We start from the raw sequence: 19,342 nt of genomic DNA on the forward strand, positions 1-19,342 counted from the left end.
TAATTGACCAAGTGGGGCTGCTGCTTGCCATTGTATCCAGACACTGCTGAAATATTCATTTGATGTTTTTGCGTCCCTGTGAGCATTGCTGTTGTTTTATAGCCTCAGAGGATTACCACTTAAAAGATATATCTTATTTTCGCTATTTAGATTTTCTGCTATTTATTCATGAGTGCTGTTTTTTCCATAATGAAAAACCATAGAATATGGGACTACTCTATTCACCTAAAACAAGAAGGAAGCCCACTGAATATACAATAATACAATCATTTCTATAAGCACAAGTAATATACAGTGAATAAAATTGCAAATATATTCATGGTTTATTATTTAAGCGTATCAATTATTTATGGGAATCCATCTTCTATTTATGTCGCACAAATTTCCAATTTTTGAATAAGCTTACAGTGTATTAATGATTTATGATCATAACTCTTTTATGTTGGAAGAAAAAGAAGAAGAAAACTATTTTGACATTTAAATTAGTGGTGGGGATTTTACCTCTGGAGGGAAAATTACACATGGCAACCTTGGGCAGGGCATGCCAGAATTGGGTTAATTTACATAAACAATTTCTTTGTGTGTCTGTACATGTGGGTGTGTATGCACACGTGGGTGTGTCTGTACATGTGGGTGTGTATGCACACGTGGGTGTGTGGGCGTGCATGTGTGTTCTCATCCATGTAGTGTGTGTGATGTTCAATAGCTGCAATTGTTATAGTAAATGTGAAGCAGGGAATGGGGTGTACACAGTGGATCTGAGGTGTTTTCTGTCATATACCCCCAATAACTAGTTTGGCAGTAACCCTAGATAGCTGCAGGTGCTGGGGACTCCATGGTACTTAGTGGGAACAGTAAAGCCTTTTATCACTGAGTCTTGTGGATTATCTCTAGTGCTGCTGAAGCAGAATTCCTCTCTAGGAGGCAAGAGAATCCTCTTCCTACCTGTTGACCCTATGTCCCTCATTGAATGTGTATACCTTAAAAGCACATTCTTGGAAGATGTGGATGCCATACAAGGCTGGGCCACCAACAAAACAATGGAGCAAATGCATCCCATGTAGGTTTGCAAAGGGAGGGTATATTACTTGAAACGTTTGAGGTTTACCAGGAAACTACCAGTATTTTGGTGTCTTTCAAGGGCTTTATGTAATCTCTCACAAGAAGTAAACTACCAGCATGTTGGTGTCTTTCAAGGGCTTTATGTAATCTCTCACAAGAAGTAAACTACCAGCATTTTGGTGTCTTTCAAGGGCTTTATGTAATCTCTCACAAGACATCTAGTGACCCTTTTGGGTACTTCATATTATCACAGGTGTCTAATTATCTATGGCCATATGTGTGGCTTTATCGCATGTAAAATATAGGAAATACTAAAATAAGATGATTTAAAAATGTAAAATAGAATGACAAAGCAGTAAAACATTAGGCTAAATATAAACCATCAACTTAGTGAATATCATTGGTGTTTAATATTTCAGCAATATCCTTTCTCATTTTGTTTTATGTCAGTATGTATTTGTTGTCTTTTGCTTTGGTGTGAAGCTGGTGGCAGTTGTGAAAAAAGTAAATAGTTGGAAGAGTTGCTACTATAATAATGCCATTGTTGATTAGATGCTATTTTCATTAATTAGGCAATTTTCTCTTGAACCATATGGTTTATCTACTAGAAACTCTTGGACAATATGGACACAGATATCAACAATGTATACTATATATAAAAAATGTTTGTAACCAAAGTTACTGTTAATTACTTTTCTGTTAATTACCAACATTACAGAAGATTCCAGTAACTTTTGTAAAATACCACTAATTGTGCAAACCTAATCCCATGACATTTTCATGCTACCTATTTTATATTATGTGTAGGAAGGAATTACTGTCCTCCAAGAACAACATTTCTTTTTCTCTTTTGAATCTGTCAACATGATTTTTTAAATCTTATGCCAACAAATCATAAACTATGGAGTAAGGTAAGGCAGTTACACCAATATAATTAAGATATTTATATCACCATTAATTAAATTACACATCATTAATTAAAATGACTGAAAATTGAACAGGCCTTACGATGTCAAATAGTGTTCTGTTAAATACTGTCATCCTATTTCTCTTTCATTTACAACAAATTAAAACATAACCTGTTTATGTGTGAGTTGTATTGTTGAATCTAAACCGAGCCCAATTAATCGTCACACAAATTAATCACAACAGAATAGGAATACATGTTCTGTCAGGTTACAAAACTGTATCACTCAAACATCTCCTAAATACTAAAATACTACGTGTTCTATAAAAGTAGCTAGTAGACAATACTCTCTATCTCCTTTCTGCTCCTCTACGAGGGAACACAGACTTCATTATGAATTACTGGGTCGTTGCACAAAATGAGTGCCGTTTGGGTCCCTTTGGTATTTTAAATAGAAATTGTGCACCAGTATTGCATTTTAAAAGCCTGTTATAATAAATGAAGTGCCCTTTAATATAGACCACATGGAGAATTCAATCAATCTGATTCTTTCTATGAATATTATGCTAAAGTGCCAAAATTCAGCATTTTGACATGTCCCTCCGTCGCTGTGTCACTTCTACGAAGATTTAAACCCACTTAATCCCCACATTTCTCAAGGTTTCACCATCATTGTAATGCCCTAGTTATTTTGTTGCTTTGACAAGGTCATTTCTGAAGATGGTTATGTATTTGAATGTGGGTGGTTCGAGCCCTGAATGCTGATTGGCTGAAAGCCGTTGTATATCACGGGTATAAAAAAACCCATGTATTTTTACTGCTCTAATTACACTGGTATCCAGTTTATAATAGCAATAAGGCACCTCAGGGGTTTGAGGGACAGTATATTGCCAATATACCACGGTTAAGGGCAGTATCCAGGCACTCCAAGTTGCATCATGCGTAAGAACAACCATTAGCCATGGTATATTGGACATATACCACACCCCCTCGGGCCTTATTGCTTTATTTTATGTGAATAGTGATTCATTTGTCTGTCCTTCATTTTAAGGTTAACCCTTTTACGTGAACTGAACTCTTTTTTCCATAAGGTGAAACTATTCCTTAAATATATTCCTTTAAATATATTTTTTTGCCAAAGAAACATTGAACATCTAATAGTCAAATCATAGAGTAAAAGCAGGTGAGCTGGTTCTACCCTTTTTGGCCATTTTCTGGTGTTTTGTGGTGGAAAACTGAGCGGGTCGAGCAAAACACATCAACCCTGTTACCCATATATAGACAGGCTAAAAATGTTTTAACCTCTTAAATGTTAAATCCCCTATTTAGGGGACCTTCCTTTTAATTTAAAAGGAAGGTTCCCTGCTTCAATTCAGTTGACCTCAAATGACTCTGGGGTATCAGGTTACATATAGCCATTGGAGGCTCGGGAGTACCGCCTTAACGCTCATTCGCTGATTGGACTGTCCGTCAATTTGTGGAGGAACGGTACATCTCAGGCACACACGCTGTATAATGCTGCAAAGCTGAGAGTCTCACATCGTTCTATGACAAACACACATCGATTTATATCAAATTTAATTTAAAAAAACCTCAAACACAATTTGAAGATCTGAAACAAAACCATTTTGTGTTCATCACAGAGGGACAAACGTTATATTAGATGAAAGCTGAGATCGTGACGAATCAGTAAATTCGTGAGCCAACACAAGTTCACAGATTTTCCCTGACCACTAGTTATATAAAACATTATTACAGTAATAAGGCAGCTGAAATCTTATAGCATGTCAATTGTAAAATGTATTGTGAGTATATGTAGATTATCAACAAAAAATGTCAAGCCCTATTCCCCCTTTTTTCATGAGTAGGATGTTCATAGCATATACAATTTCAAAATGAAATTTACGATATTCTATTTTTCATACTATTTACTATAGCAGTGCATACTAGTGCAAAATGTGCATATAAATCATAGATAAATAACATATTCCCCCCAAAAAGTGTAAGGTATTACTAGTTACTGTTCATGGCCCTCTCATGAAGATATGTTTTATACGGCCATCCACTTAACATTAACATTCCACAGGTTGTTATATTACACTAGCTGTTATTAGCAGAGAGGTTTGGAGGTCTCTTTCTTATTGGTCTATTAACCAATTTACCACATGGTGATGTCATCAGGCAGAAATTTCAGGCAGTCTTTTCAAACAGCTTTTACACTGAAAGGGCATTATCACAATGTTCACAATTTCACAGTATTATTCCAACCTTATAGTGTGGAAGAATACATAAAAGACAGGGAATTACGTTTTTGACTGCACTGGGCCTTTAATTAACAACATATATATATATATATATATATATATATATATATATATATATATATATATATATATATATATATATATATATATATATTTTTTTTTTTGTGAAGCTTGCATTCAATTGCCTCTTCCTGTTGCACACAACAAGCTTACATTCCCCCGTCATATGGGGATTTATGGCTGATTTAAGAAGAAATCATCAACCCTGTTACTTTATTTAGCAATTATAGGCACTTACTACAGTCATTTTTATTCAACCTCTTCAGATCGTAAAACATGTTTTTTATGAAGTTGAGCTCTTTATGACAGAATGTTATAATTGGGTGAAATCAAACATTACTCTTCTCAAAAGGCACCAAATTGGTGGAAAGACCCTACTGTATGACTTGAGCTTAATTTCCCTTTAAATGATGTAGAGGACAGTGGCCTATTCCTTATTTTAATATGCTGTTTCTTGGTGGTTTTAGAGGCCATTATTAGGAAACTAGGAACAGTGAGAAGATAGTAGTAGATAGTGTGTAGTACTGTAAGAGCTGGTCAGTTTTGCTTCATGTGTTTAACTGAGACTGTCAACTGAGACTGTCATTTGGGGCGGCAGGTAGCCTAGTGGTTAGAGTGTTGGGCCAGTAACCAAAAGGTTGCTGGATTGAATCCCCAAACTGACAAGGTAAAAATCTGTCGTTCTGCCCTGAACAAGGCCGTTAACCCACTGTTTGCTGGTAGGCCATCATTGAAATAAGAATTTGTTCTTAACTGACTTGCCTAGTTAAATAAAGGTACATTTGTTGAGTGCATCTACTGCCTTCAGTTCACTCTCTATCAGTAATGGATATCTGACTGGATCTCACATTAAAATCAATAGGAATTGTTCTTACCAAATTATCAGATCCAGTTATTTATTTATTTCCAACCAGTACCTGGTGTCAGCCGTGAATACACATAGGGACATTGACAAGATACACAACCTGCTAAAGTGTTGGAATAATTAGCTTCTTCTGAAAGGAGGCAGTGATGTGTGGCGAGCTGTGGACCTTACTGGCATCTCCTCTGGGAGACTGTTGGCTGTATTTCAACTCTATTACCATTAAAGTTATTCTATCATGTATACGTTTTCTCTAAATCATCCTTTAATGAGGTGGGGTGTTGTTTTGCTGTGCCTCATGGAGAACACCATCATTAGATGGACATATGAATACAATAATGTCGACCAGGGATGGGCAACTCCAGTCCTCAGGGGCCTGATTGGTGTCACACTTTTGCCTCAGCCCCAACTAACACACCTGAGTCCAATAAGCAACTAATCATAATCTTCAGTTTAGAATGCAATTAGTTTAGTCAGCTGTGTTTGCTAGGGATACAGAAAAAATGTGACACTACTTCGACCCCCGAGGGCTGGAGTTGCCCATCCCTGATGACAACATTTTGGGACAACTATGTTGTAAGTTATGGGGCTGGAAACTACCTTTAACAGGCTAAACGTTTTGTATAACTTGTTGTTTATTAATGTTATTAAATTGTATTAAATACACTAACCCCTAGTTATTATATGTATACTTCTGGAATTCATAAGCATTTTTGTATTTGTTATTATTGTGTTGTTTCCATGAACAAATGGGAAACAGGAGATATGTTGATGTAATTGTGGGGTGATCCCACTACAAAACCAATGCTCTCTGTGGGACTTGTAGTAGGCCTATATCCTAGGTTTATTTTCAGTAAAAATCAAGAGTACCAATGTGAATTTAAATGTGATTTTCCTCAGGTGCATACCTCCAGCACACTGCATGGGTGTTATATGATGTTCCTGGCAGATTTTACATAATTGTGCTCAGTGGTCACCAATGAGGTGGGTAATTCTCTTTAATCATCATTGATTATTGTAGATCCCTAAGTGACAGCCCATGTTATTTTGGGTCTGTTTAAAATAGACAAATAAATAGCTAAACAACAGAGTGAGTTTGAGAGAATCTGTCATATTGCTCCTTGTCATGTTGGCACTTTACTAGAGGCTGAGGCTGAAAACTACTTTGATGTGCACTGTTAAGAGAAGATTAAAGACTTTGAATTATGGTAATGATTCAGTGGCCTGTAGGTTCTTTACCGTGTGTCCAAAATCATTGGGAAAAAACTTTGATCATCCGGGCTAACAAGGGAAGGTTTCCCTCTTTGGAACACGCTGTCAGTGAGTAGTAATTGGTTTTGTGGAAGGCAGTCACGGACCTATAGGTATGCTATAGCATTCTTGGGGAGGCAGTGATGTTGCTGTTGCTGTTATCCAAAGAGGGGTGTGTACTGTAAGTCAAGAACACTGGCAAGCATTATGAAGGTATTTGACAGTCTCGCTTTTGGGGTCATGTGAACAGAACAGGTTTGCTTTATAATGAATAATCCAACATGTCTTCCTGAAACTCCACCTAGGACACATCATCCAATCAATCAAGGAATGAGAGCAAAACATGATTTGGAGTATGTTGTTAATATCACATAGCATTACTGCCTACTCACACTCAATGTAGACCATGTCAGCCAAGTGGAACTAAGCTATTTAGCATCATTGTGCTTCTGTATCACACGGCTTTTGTAATATTTGTCTTGACACATGTCAGAAATTATATGTATTCCATAACATGCAAAACGAGACATCAAATTAAAAACAGAAAACTCATGCTTTAAAATATATTCATGTCAGTGTAGATAAATCACCACAGACAGATGACATGGTGCATCATAGAGAACCGAGCCAACCTGGGGCTATCTATTAAAAAACGTTCAAATGTTCAAAGATTCCTCTTTCATTTTTAGTGAAGGGCAGGCTTTCAGGTCTCATATCAAAGAGAAACATCAAGCCACCAAATGGGCTTGACGCAGAGGGGCCAGCATGAGCAGATCTACACAACCTGTGAAACCAGAGGGAGAGTATTGTGAAAAAGAGACAGGAAAGAGAGGAACCACAACATTCCTTGTTAGGACATGGCTTGGCCAGTCTACATTTGTAAATAACACCGCCTCTGTAGAGTGTGTAATGCTCCTAATATAATGTAATCTAATGGGTTGACCTTATAGTTGCAATTAGAGTATTTATGGGAACACTGAAACCACAGCTGTTTATTTCATCACTTTGATTTTGAAATGCAAAATAGTGAACTAATTGGAGAAATAGATAGCTACCAGGCAGCATTTTGGTAAAGTTGGTATTATAACACTGAGCCAAAGGAAATACACAATGCCTAAGGAAATACTATTTTGAACCAGAGAAAAATGTATAAGTAAAAATGTGAGTATTTGTTTCAAAACCTAGATGATGTTGTGCGTTATTTGAATAGTCCCAAAATGTGATAACATACTATGCCTTCTTGACAGATTTGTTTAAAATGTGAGTACCACTTTCTAACAGCAAGCATGGAAAACAATATACAGGTAGTTGACATTTCCTCTCCTCATTCCCAGAGGCTATGTTTTGCTCTCTGGCCCCACTGTCATATCTTTTGCATGATATTACATACAAATTCTACTCCTTGTTGCAAGTTAAAAAGATTAATGTTGAGGCACTTGCTCTTCAGCACCATGGAAAATTGCCAAGAGCAAAGAGGTATTCTTAGTTGACCCCGAGCTTGGCTTTTACATTTACTGTTATTTACTGCTTCAGTGTCTGTGTGTGCATGTGTGCGAATGCACGTACAGTGGGGCAAAAAAGTATTTAGTCAGCCACCAATTGTGCAAGTTCTCCCACTTAAAAAGATGAGAGAGGCCTGTAATTTTCATCAACTATGACAGACAAAATGAGAAAAAAAAAGTCAGAAAATCTCATTGTAGGATTTTTAATGAATTTATTTGCAAATTATGGTGGAAAATAAGTATTTGGTCAATAACAAAAGTTTATCTCAATACTTTGTTATATACCCTTTGTTGGCAATGACAGAGGTCAAACGTTTTCTGTAAGTCTTCACAAGATTTTCACACACTGTTGCTGGTATTTTGGCCCATTCCTCCATGCAGATCTCCTCTAGAGCAGTGATGTTTTGGGGCTGTTGCTGGGCAACACGGACTTTCAACTCCCTCCAAAGATTTGCTATGGGGTTGAGATCTGGAGACTGGCTAGGCCACTCCAGGACCTTGAAATGCTTCTTACGAAGCCACTACTTCGTTGCCCGGGCGGTGTGTTTGGGATCATTGTCTGCCGCCGATGGAACTGGAGGTGCCTCAACTGGGTCTCTGGGCTTTCACGCCTTAGTTGTTTCGAGAGGTTTCCTTGCCCCGGTTGGGTCGGCAGGCTCCCATCCCACGTCATATCTCAGCCGGCTCGTCGGGCACAGAGAGGTAAATGTGGAATAATCGGAAATGTGTAGCTTGTTCTGACTATACTCTTCAAGAGGTGATATTAAAATCAAATAATTATAACATTTATTTAACAATCCCTTGAAATCGGGAACATACTTGTTAATGATTTTAGTAGTGGTGTAAAGTACCCAAGTAAAACTACTCGAAAGTACTACTTAAGTAGCTTTTTGGGGTATTTGTACTTTACTATTTTTAATTTTTTTTGACTACGTTTACTTCACTACATTCCTTGCAAGCCGAAAAATACCATCCCAACCGTGAAGCACGGGGGTGGCAGCACCATGTTGTGGAGGTGCTTTGCTGCAGATGGGACTGGTGCACTTCACAAAAGAGATGGCATCATGAGGTAGGAAAATTATGTGGATATATTGAAGCAACATCTCAAGACATCAGTCAAGAAGTTAAAGCTTGGTCGCAAATGGGTCTTCCAAATGGACAATGACCCCAAGCATACTTCCAAAGTTGTGGCAAAATGGCTTAAGGACAAGAAAGTCAAGGTATTTGAGTGGCCATCACAAAGCCCTGACCTCAATCCTATAGAACATTTTTGGGCAGAACTGAAAAGTGTGTGTGAGCAAGAAGGGCTACAAACCTGACTCAGTTACACCAGCTCTGTCAGGAGGAATGGGCCAAAATTCCCCAAACCTATTGTGGGAAGCTTGTGGAAGGCTACCTGAAATGTCTGTCCCAGGTTAATGCTATCTAATACTAATACTAATGCTATCTAATACTAATTGAATGAATGTGAACTTCTGACCCACTGGGAATGTGATGAAATAAATAAAAGCTGAAATAAATCATTCTCTCTTCTGTTGTTCTGACATTTCACATTCTTAAAATAAAGTGGTGATCCTAACTGACGTAAGACAGGGAATGTTTACTAGGATTAAATGTCAGGAATTGTGAAAAACTGAGTTTAAATGTATTTGGCTAAGGTGTATGTAAACTTCCGACTTCAACAGTATATTTTACTTTTGAATGTTAAGTATATTTAATACCAAATACTTTTAGACTTTTACTCAAGTAGCATTGTATTGGGTGACTTTTTCTTGAGTTACTATTAAGGTATCTTTACTTTTACTCAAGTATGACAATTGGGTACTTTTTCTACCACAGGGTTTTAGTGGAGCTTGTGATCTTTTTGCAGCCAAATCGAACGCTCTGCACCGTATTGTGACATTGAATTGATAACGACCTATAGAGTTTCAGACACTTGTAGAATCTATGCCAAGGTGCATTGAAGCTGATCTGGCTTGTGGTGGCCCAATGCCCTATTAACACACTTTATATTGGTGTTTCCTTTATTTTGGCAATTACCTGTACACCTATGAGTTAAGAGGATGGAAGCCCAGGGATACAGTTCTCCCTGTAAGGCATTGTTGTATATCTGAGCACTAAAATAAGAAGTCTGATATAAGGGGTTGTATTTGGCCAACACCTCAACAACAGGGGGAAGGTCTGCCTTGTTCTACATTTTGTTGACCAGTAGGTTATGACTGGGGGAGGAAGCCCATCCTCGATTGTTTGCAGAGGTTGTTCAATATGGTTTTTAAGAACCGTTGTTGTCTATAGTTTGTCCTTCCATATTGTACCAAGGCTTACTAAAGGGAGCATAATGCTATTCACTGTTGTTTTACTGGCTTTGTCATCTAAACAGTATGCAGTGTATGCAAATGCATTTGTTCTCCCTTGGGGAGGTCAAGAAGTATAGATGATCACATTAGTCAGGATCCTTCTCTGTGGTCAATGCCAAGCTCTATGAACGTGCGTGAGTCGTTAAATCAGTAATTTCTATTAAGAGTCACAGGGGAATCGAGTTTAGTCTGAACCTCATTGCCATTTCAGTCAGAGCCCTGCTTTTAAGGATTTTATCCTTTTTCCTTGTTTTCTGTTTTCTGTGCGTGTGCAGCTAGTCTTACCAAGGCCCACTATTACAGTAAGTGTATTCAGTTGTCATATGACTCCACGAAAGCTACAGGATAGGACATTTCATAATATCTATGAATAATTGAAATGGTTCACATTTTGATGGGATTACTGCCAGTAACACAGATACACTGTGGAGGACCTATTTTTTTGTGAATTGTCAGTCTTATATTATTCATCTTTTAAATAAAAATCATTGCTTTTTAAGTTCATTTTGCTGTCTGCCGTCACTAAGTGTCTCTGGCTTGGGGGAGGCGGATGGATAGGTGGGTCATGCCAGCTTAGTGCTTCCCCAGGAGAGTGGGTCTATGTGGGGCATGTTAAAGTGGGATGGAGGGATGGAGGTAGCTAGCCATAAAGCCTGTAGTGTAGTTAATTTTGGACCTGTCTGTCACCTGCTGGAGGTACATTCTGAAAAATTATATTACTCTGCTGATATTTCTCTCATCACTGAGCTGGGGGAGAAAATCTAACTGTTGATCTTGGATCATTACCTTGAAGTATGACAGCGGGCAATGGGTGGATATTTGGTCATCCTATTAAGATAAATAACTTGCAGAGAAGTGTTTTTTTAATGTATTCTATAGGGATGTAAGGATTCACTTATACGCATCGGTCCCCAAATGTTTAAGATACAAGTGCATCGGTCTGCGGACCCCAAAACCCAAAATATAAATATAAATGTTTTGCTCATATTAGATTCTTTCTACCTTCCCCCCCAAAATCTCATATTTTGTGACAACTGATGCATCCTCTCCTTCAGTGTTGAACTGCATGTACAGTTGAAGTCGGAAGTTACATACACCATAGCCAAATACATGTAAACTTTACAAATACATGTAAACTCAGTTTTTATTTTAAGAATGTGAAATGTCACATTCCCTGTGGGTCAGAGGTTTACATACACTCAATTAGTATTTGGTAGCATTGCCTTTAAATTGTTTAACTTGAGTAAAATGTTTCGGGTAGCCTTCCACAAGCTCCCCACAATAAGTTGGGTGAATTTTGGCCCATTCCTTGTCGATATAGGACTCGTTTTACTGTGGATATAGATGCTTTTGTACCAGTTTCTTACAGCATCTTCACAAGGTCCTTTGCTGTTGTTCTGGTATTGATTTGTACTTTTTGTACCAATGTACATTCATCTCTAGGAGACAGAATACGTCTACCTTCCTGAGCGGTATGACGGCTGCGTGGTCCCATGGTGTTTATACTTGCGTACTATTGTTTGTACAGATGAACGTGGTACCTTCAGGCATTTGGAAATTGCTCCGAAGGATGAACCAGACTTGTGAAGGTCTACCATTTTTTTCTGAGGTCTTAGCTAATTTCTTTTGATTTTCCCATGATGTCAAGCAAAGAGGCACTGAGTTTGAAGGTAAGCCTTGAAATATATCCACAGGTACACTGTTGACGTTGAGACTGGTGTTTAATGAAGCTGCCAGTTGAGGACTTATGAGGCGTCTGTTTCTCAAACTAGACACTCTAATGCACTTGTCCTCTTGCTCAGTTGTGCACCAGGGCCTCCCACTATTCTGGTTAGGGCGAGTTTGCACTGTTCTGTGAAGGGAGTAGTTCACAGCATTGTACGAGATCTTCAGTTTCTCGCCAATTTCTCACATGGAATAGTTTTCATTTCTCAGATCAAGAATAGACTGACGAGTTTCAGAAGAAAGTTATATGTTTCTGGCCATTTTGAGCCTGTAATCGAACCCACAAATGCTGATGCTCCAGATACTCAACTAGTCTGAAGAAGGATAGTTTTATTTTTTCTTTAATAATTACAACAGTTTTCAGCTGTGCTAACATAACTATAAACTTGGATTAGCTAACACAACGTGACATTGGAACACAGGAGTGATGGTTGCTGATAATGGGCCTCTGTATGCCTATGTAGATATTCCATTAAAAATCAGCCTTTTCCAGCTACAGTACATTAGTAATTTACAACATTAACAATGTCTACACTGTATTTCTGGTCAATTTGATGTGATTTTAAGGGACAAAAAAATGTATTTTCTTTCAAAAACAAGAACATTTGTAAGTGACCCAAACTTTTGAACGGTAGTGTACATCAGTTACACACACACACACACACACACACACACACACACACACACACACACACACATACAACATACTGTACATGTATATTGACCCATTCCCCCCCAGCTCATGAGCTCCATCAGCAGCAGATTTTAGTTTATGATGGAAAATTTATGTGTTTATGCAGCAAATGTTAGTCTATCGAATTGTATTGTATCGCATCGAACCGAATCACACTGATTATTTCGCTAACCAACCTGAAATGCACTGAATCAAACTATGGCGTATCGTATCGGAGCCCATGTATCTAGATACATATATAATCGTCTTGAAAGGGAAAGATGCACATCCTTAGTATTCTACTGTGTTGCATAAACTGGGAAGGACATTTTCAAATCAAAAACCTTATGATGCACCTCTTTTGAAATGTTTTAATTCAAGTAGCTAATGTTTTCTCACACATGCAGGTGTTTCTACAGTTTGCAGCTGATCTGCCTCTAGTGTGGTGGTTACTGTTCACTTCTTACTTTACAAGCCCTTAACCAACAGTGCAGATCAAGAAGAGTTAAGAAAATATTGACCAAGTAGCCTAAAATAAAAAATAATAGAAAGTAACACAATAACAATAACAATAATGAGGCTATATACAGGGTGCACCGGTACCGAGTCAGTGTGCGGGGGTACAGGTTAGTTGAGGTAATATTTACATGTATTTTGGGGGTGAAGTGACTATAAATAATAAACAGCGAGTAGCAGCAGTGTACAAAAAGGGAGGGAATGTAAATTGTTCGGTGGCAATTTAATTAATTGTTCAGCAGTCTTATGGCTTGCGGGTAGAAGCTGTTGAGGAGCCTTTTGGTCCTACACTTGGTGCTCCTGTACCGCTTGCCGTGCGGTAGCAGAGAAAACAGTCTATAACTTGGGTGACTGGAGTCTCTGACAATTTTTTGGGCTTTCCTCTGACACCGTCTATTGTACAGGATGGCAGGAAGCTTGGCACCAGTAATGTTCTGGGCCGTTCACACTACCCTCTGTGGTGCCTTACGGTCAGATGCCGAGCAGTTGGCATACCAGGTGGTGATGCAACCGGTCAGGATGCTCTCGATGGTGCAACTGTAGAACCTTTTGAGGATCTGGGGACCCATACCAAATCCTAAGGGGAAAAGGTTTTGTTGTGCCCTCTTCACGACTGTCTTGGTATGTTTGGACCATGATAGTTCTTCGGTGAAGTAGACATACAAGTATTTTTTATGTATGTCTATGAAGACATCTTCAGTTCACACAAGAATCAGTTACATCATACATTCTAAGTGATAGGTTTGTGTGCTCGAGGCGCTCAAACCAATCCCTTTGGGTACATACTAACCCTGACCTAGGAACAGTGCTTATGTGAGGGAATGAATGAGCAGGGGTGAAAATACAGTAGGGTAGAAAACACTCACCACCAGATGCATACTGTATAGAGCAATGACAATGACAGATCTCTCTCAGTTGGAAGAAGAGGTATAACTTCAGACAATCTCTATGACAGAGATTGAGGCAAGGAGTGCCTACGGCATGCCTGTAGCACTGTAATGAAGTTTGTGGCTGGTGTGCCCATGCTGGACCGACCAGCCAGACTTTCCCAGACTCGACGGGGGACTTTCATCTGAATATTGTATCTCCCCACCTAGCTACCCAATTAACACCAAGCACTTTACCCTGCCGACTCCCAGGATGGCGCAGTCAGCATCATGGTGCATGACAAACTGGCACCAAACAACCAAACAGCCTTTGATTAATGGACTTAATACTGTAGTGTACGACACCAAGGCAGGATATTGTATTTGTACGGAAAAGACAAGAAATCAAATATTTGTCTTTTTTTTTCTCTCGTAGCAGTATGCCTATTCTACTCTCGCTCTCTCTACAGTGGTACTGATTCTTTTGTCATGGAGCTTTGGAATGTTAAGAGTGTTCCGGAATGGCACAGGCTTTCACATTCTAAGGTTATGGACCACAAATAGATGTACAGCAACATTCATCCTGTTAAAGCCCATGGGTAATGAGCAAATGACTGTGTGTTGTGCAGGCTGGTGTTACTCTGAATGATTTGTGTGTCCACTTGGTGGTTTATTTCCAAAAACCGTAATCATCTCATTAAAAGCTACTTGGTGCTCATCAGAAGACACTGCCTTAGCCCCAATATGCTCCCATTAAACCTCTGCATTCAAAACATATTTTGCTAAGCACCAGAGAGGTAAGGTAGAACTAAGCAGTCTTAACCAAGCAGACAAATGGTATAGTTTGCAATTATGGTGCAACTATCAACCAATATCATTATGGAACATTAGGAAGAAAAGGGATATTTACTGTAAGAGAAATAAGACTGATCGCCTCCCAAATGGAACATGATTCACATTCATAAAAGGCAAGGGTTGTAATATTAACACAATGTTATTTTAGGAATGCGTAATTAAATTGCAAGTTGCTTAGAAGTTAGATAAAATGTAACATTTTCCCGGTGCTACATTATGCATGTGCCCTTTCAGAGATGGGGAAATGTATATTTTCTATTTCTGCTGATTTGAATGACATTTACAGAATAATATTGATTTTTGAGTGTGAAAAATAAGTTGTGAATATCAACCTTTTTGATTGGATTTGTTGTGCCTTATGAACTTTGCACTGGATGAAGTCCGCCTGCTATTATTGTTCCTTTTTCACCAAGAGTCATTTAATACATTCAACTATGATATGTAACATTTTTGTGTTATTGATCATATCGAGAACTCTTTCAATCTCACTATGAAGATGTTCTTGTGATTTTTGTCTGCATATTCGGCACATGTTGGTTGTAGCTATATTACTGTATCCACTAAGTTTCTTTCGAAAGAATAAACAGATCCATATCTAAGTTAAGAAGGTATACAAATAAATGATTGTATTTGCATGCGGTAGCCACCACTTATTTGTTTTTGGTCAGAGGAAGTGGTTTTGGGGCAGCTGAGTGGCGCAGTGGTCTAAGGCACTGCATCTCCATGCAAGAGGTGTCATTACAGTCTCTGGTTCAAATCCGGGCTGTATCACATCTGGCCGCGATTGGGAGTCCCATAGGGCGGCACATAATTGGCCCAGCATCGTCTGCGTTTAGCCGGGGTAGGCCGTCATTGGAAATAAGAATTTGTTCATAACTGACTTGCCTAGTTAAATAAAGGTTCTAAAAAATAAATAAATTTGAGTACCTCTTGTAAGCCATTTGTGTGCACCAGTGGTCACCAACCTTTGCTGAGTCACAATGCAAGTCGAGATCTACTTCTTAAAAAAAAGTTTTTTACATAAGCCTATGCAACATTAAACAATTAAAAAGGTTTTGTAGCAATAAGGTTTGTGCAGTAGGCTATAGGCCTACTTGAATTGCTATGCTTGATTAGCCCTGCCAGTGTTGTTCTTCTCATAGGTACAGTATATGTACAATATATGATCACACTGGTAATAGATAATTTGTTGTATTACTTGTGAGCATAATATTTTTTTGTTTGTTGCTGGACTGATGGCCAGTCTGAAGGGAGGGAGGGAGCATCGGTGAGGCTGCCTCTCTCCCGACCCCCGTTCCTCTGTCCGCTGAGAAAGGAGGACACAATCTTCCAGTTGATGGCGAAAAAAGTCGCACTGCATTTCTGCCTCATGCACTAATCCATGTTGTTACTCCTATGACCAGAGAAAGGGTAATATTCCTCGTTATTAAAAATGACACCAGCCGCTAATAATAGCAACACAAGCTTATCGGAACACTTTGGTATTTTATGGCTTAAAGAAGTGTTGAACACAGTGTTGACCGTGCTAAATAACAACTTAATTACGGAATTACTGATAAAAAGAGTAGCTCTTTGCTGTAGTCTCTCTCTACTCATGGATTTAAAGGTTTTTACATCTCACAGTATCAACTGTACTGTTTATTTTTACAGTCTATGGATCGAGTAAACTGTGCAGACACTGTGATCTGAGCTATCTGAATGACTGCAGTAGGCCTATATATAGGTGCACTTGATTTGCTCTCTGGGCCTGTCGGGTAGGTGGAGTTCTACCTTCAGACACATGAAATGGTTTAAAATGGAAACACTTTGCCTTCCTGGTGCTAGGGCAGCAGAATGAAGTACATCTACCGCCAACAGCATGAAACAAATAAAATAAAATAGGAACGCAAGGATTTATCATTGTTGTTTTTTACAGAAATATTTGGTGATCAACTAGGAATATTCTTGGAAATCGACCAGTTGATCGCGATCGACCAGTTGGTGTACACAACTGGTCGATCGCAACTGTCTCTAACCTCATGATAGAGAACAGGGCAGCCTATTTAGTTGGTGTGGAGCTGCAGCAGAAGAGTCAGAGGATCAGGTGTAACAATAGGTGATAGGAGTGGTAGAACTGGTAGAAGGCTGAATCAGATATGTATTTTTAAGAAATTCTGAAAATGGTTGATGACAAAAATACTTAACCATTTTTTAAATCATAACTGGAACTGCCAATAGCAATATTACCACAACTGGCGGACAAATGAGAAAATAGCCTCAAACAGGCAAAATGCCTATAAACTCAAGCATCTAAATATTATGGCATAGCTAGTCACATCATGTTACCAAGACAAAAATCTCTACCTTAATCCTTAATGAGGAGGTGTGAGAATAGGCATGCTAAAAGGTTTTGACTAGATTGTATACAGCTATGGATAGAAGTGATTAGGAGAATTCATAGCAGATTAGGAGAATTTACACAGAAGGTAGGAGAATAAACGTAGCAGGTTAGGAGAATAAACGTAGCAGGTTAGGAGAATTAACGTAGCAGGTTAGGAGAATTTACGCAGAAGGTTAGGAGAATAAACGTAGCAGGTTAGGAGAATAAACGAAGCAGGTTAGGAGAATAAACATAGCAGGTTAGGAGAATTAACGTAGCAGGTTAGGAGAATAAACGTAGCAGGTTAGGAGAATAAACGTAGCAGGTTAGGATAATACATTTTAGGTTAGGAAAAGAGTAAGGGTTAGGGCTAGCTAAAATGCAAAAATTCTCCCTGACATGATTAAAACATGGAAGTTTTTTAAAACGGTTTCTGTAAACCATAATCTAACCACAAACATGCTAAAAGGACCTGACCATTCGGCAGGTAGCCTAGTGGTTAGAGCACTGGGCCTGTAACCAAAAGGTTGCTGATTCAAATCCCTGAGCTGTCAAGGTAAAAATCTGTCATTTGCCCCTGAGCAAGGCAGTTAACCCACTGTTCCACGGGCGCCGAAGACGAGGATGTTGATTAAGGCATCCCCCGCACCTCTCTGATTCAGAGGGGTTGGGTAAATGCAGAAGACACATTTCAGTTGAAGGCATTCAGTTGTACAACTGACTAGGTATTCCCCTTACACCTTTCAATGTCACGTTCTGACCTTAGTTCTTTTGTTTTAGTATGTCAGGGCATGAGTTGGGTGGGTTATCTATGTTAGTTTGTCTATGATTTTCTATTTCTGTGTTTGGCCTGGTATGGTTCTCAATCAGAGGCAGCTGTCAATCGTTGTCCCTGATTGAGAACCATATTTAGGTAGCCTGTTTTCAATTGTGTTTTGTGGGTGGTTATTTTCAGTCTTTGTGTGTCTGCACCAGACAGAACTGTTTCGGTTGTTTCTTTGTTGTTTGTTATTCAGTGTTCCGTTTTTTCATTAAGTAAGATGAACACTTACCACGCTGCGCTTTGGTCCTCTCCTTCATCCAACAGCCGTTACATTCAAACAGGTTCATTCTAATTGTACACTTTCTGATTATACACTTTGATGGCAAAACTATTGCTCAAATAGACAAACAATGACCACAAATGAACGTGTTTATGAAAATAAAGGCTTAATTTGCATAAACATGAGCGTTTCTGATAAACAATGCAAACACTCCCACAACTGGATAAAACAAACACAGGGAGGTGGGCAGCGTGTGTCTAAAGCCCTGAACTAAACTGCCTTATAGTCTATACAGTAACCTCACAAAAAAAACTGCCTTTTTTCAACTGGTGGTGCTGACTCCCCAATCATCATTTTCCAGCCACACCTACCCTGAGTAATTACCTCTGCACGCACAGAAGAACAGCCTTGTCCGGCCAGGGGGCTGGCCACAGCACAGAATACAAATGGCCCATTAAAATGCTTTCAACTGCCAATTAGTCAAGCAAGATATGTACTGAACTTGCAATTAATAACCTTTTACCACAAGCCGGGTAAAGATGGCACAGCCTAATGAGCATTTGATTGTCATATTTGTCTTGAATGCTGTTAAAGATTACAAATGTCAGAGGGCAAACTTTGTCAGAAGCCTCTTCTGATTTCTTGCTGAAATGTGTAATATGGGAAGTTTTTCACCGTCTGTTCCCAGAGGATAGAAGCACAGTGGGGTGAAGACAATACTCTCTGCTTCACGGGGCGAGTGTTTGGGTCAAGGCCAAGTTTTAGTGGCTGTCAGGCAGCAATGATAGAAATGTCAGCCCAAGCAGAGCTCAGGGCAGAACAGACGGGTTCATGTCAAGGTTACCAATGTGCTTTACACTACACAGCAAAACACTACTGTGCTGTGATGAACTGCACTAGAACTCAGATGCAAAATAACAGTATTCATCATTGTGCTACTGTTATGTTTCTACTGGATAATGCTAATTATAAACACTGATTCTAAAAATAGTGCCAGGTATCAGGATGTGATGTTAGGATACAATTGAGAATTCAAACCT

At 38.9% G+C, this 19,342-nt stretch overlaps 1 protein-coding gene across 1 annotated transcript in view; it reads left to right on the forward strand.

Moving 5' to 3' along the window:
• tenm1 (teneurin transmembrane protein 1) overlaps window positions 1-19,342 on the forward strand; it is a 225,126-nt gene that overhangs the window by 14,045 nt on the left and 191,739 nt on the right. The gene's annotated exons all lie outside the window — the stretch shown is intronic.

Source organism: Oncorhynchus tshawytscha, linkage group LG09 (assembly GCF_018296145.1).
Source record: "Oncorhynchus tshawytscha isolate Ot180627B linkage group LG09, Otsh_v2.0, whole genome shotgun sequence".
NCBI lineage: Eukaryota > Metazoa > Chordata > Actinopteri > Salmoniformes > Salmonidae > Oncorhynchus > Oncorhynchus tshawytscha.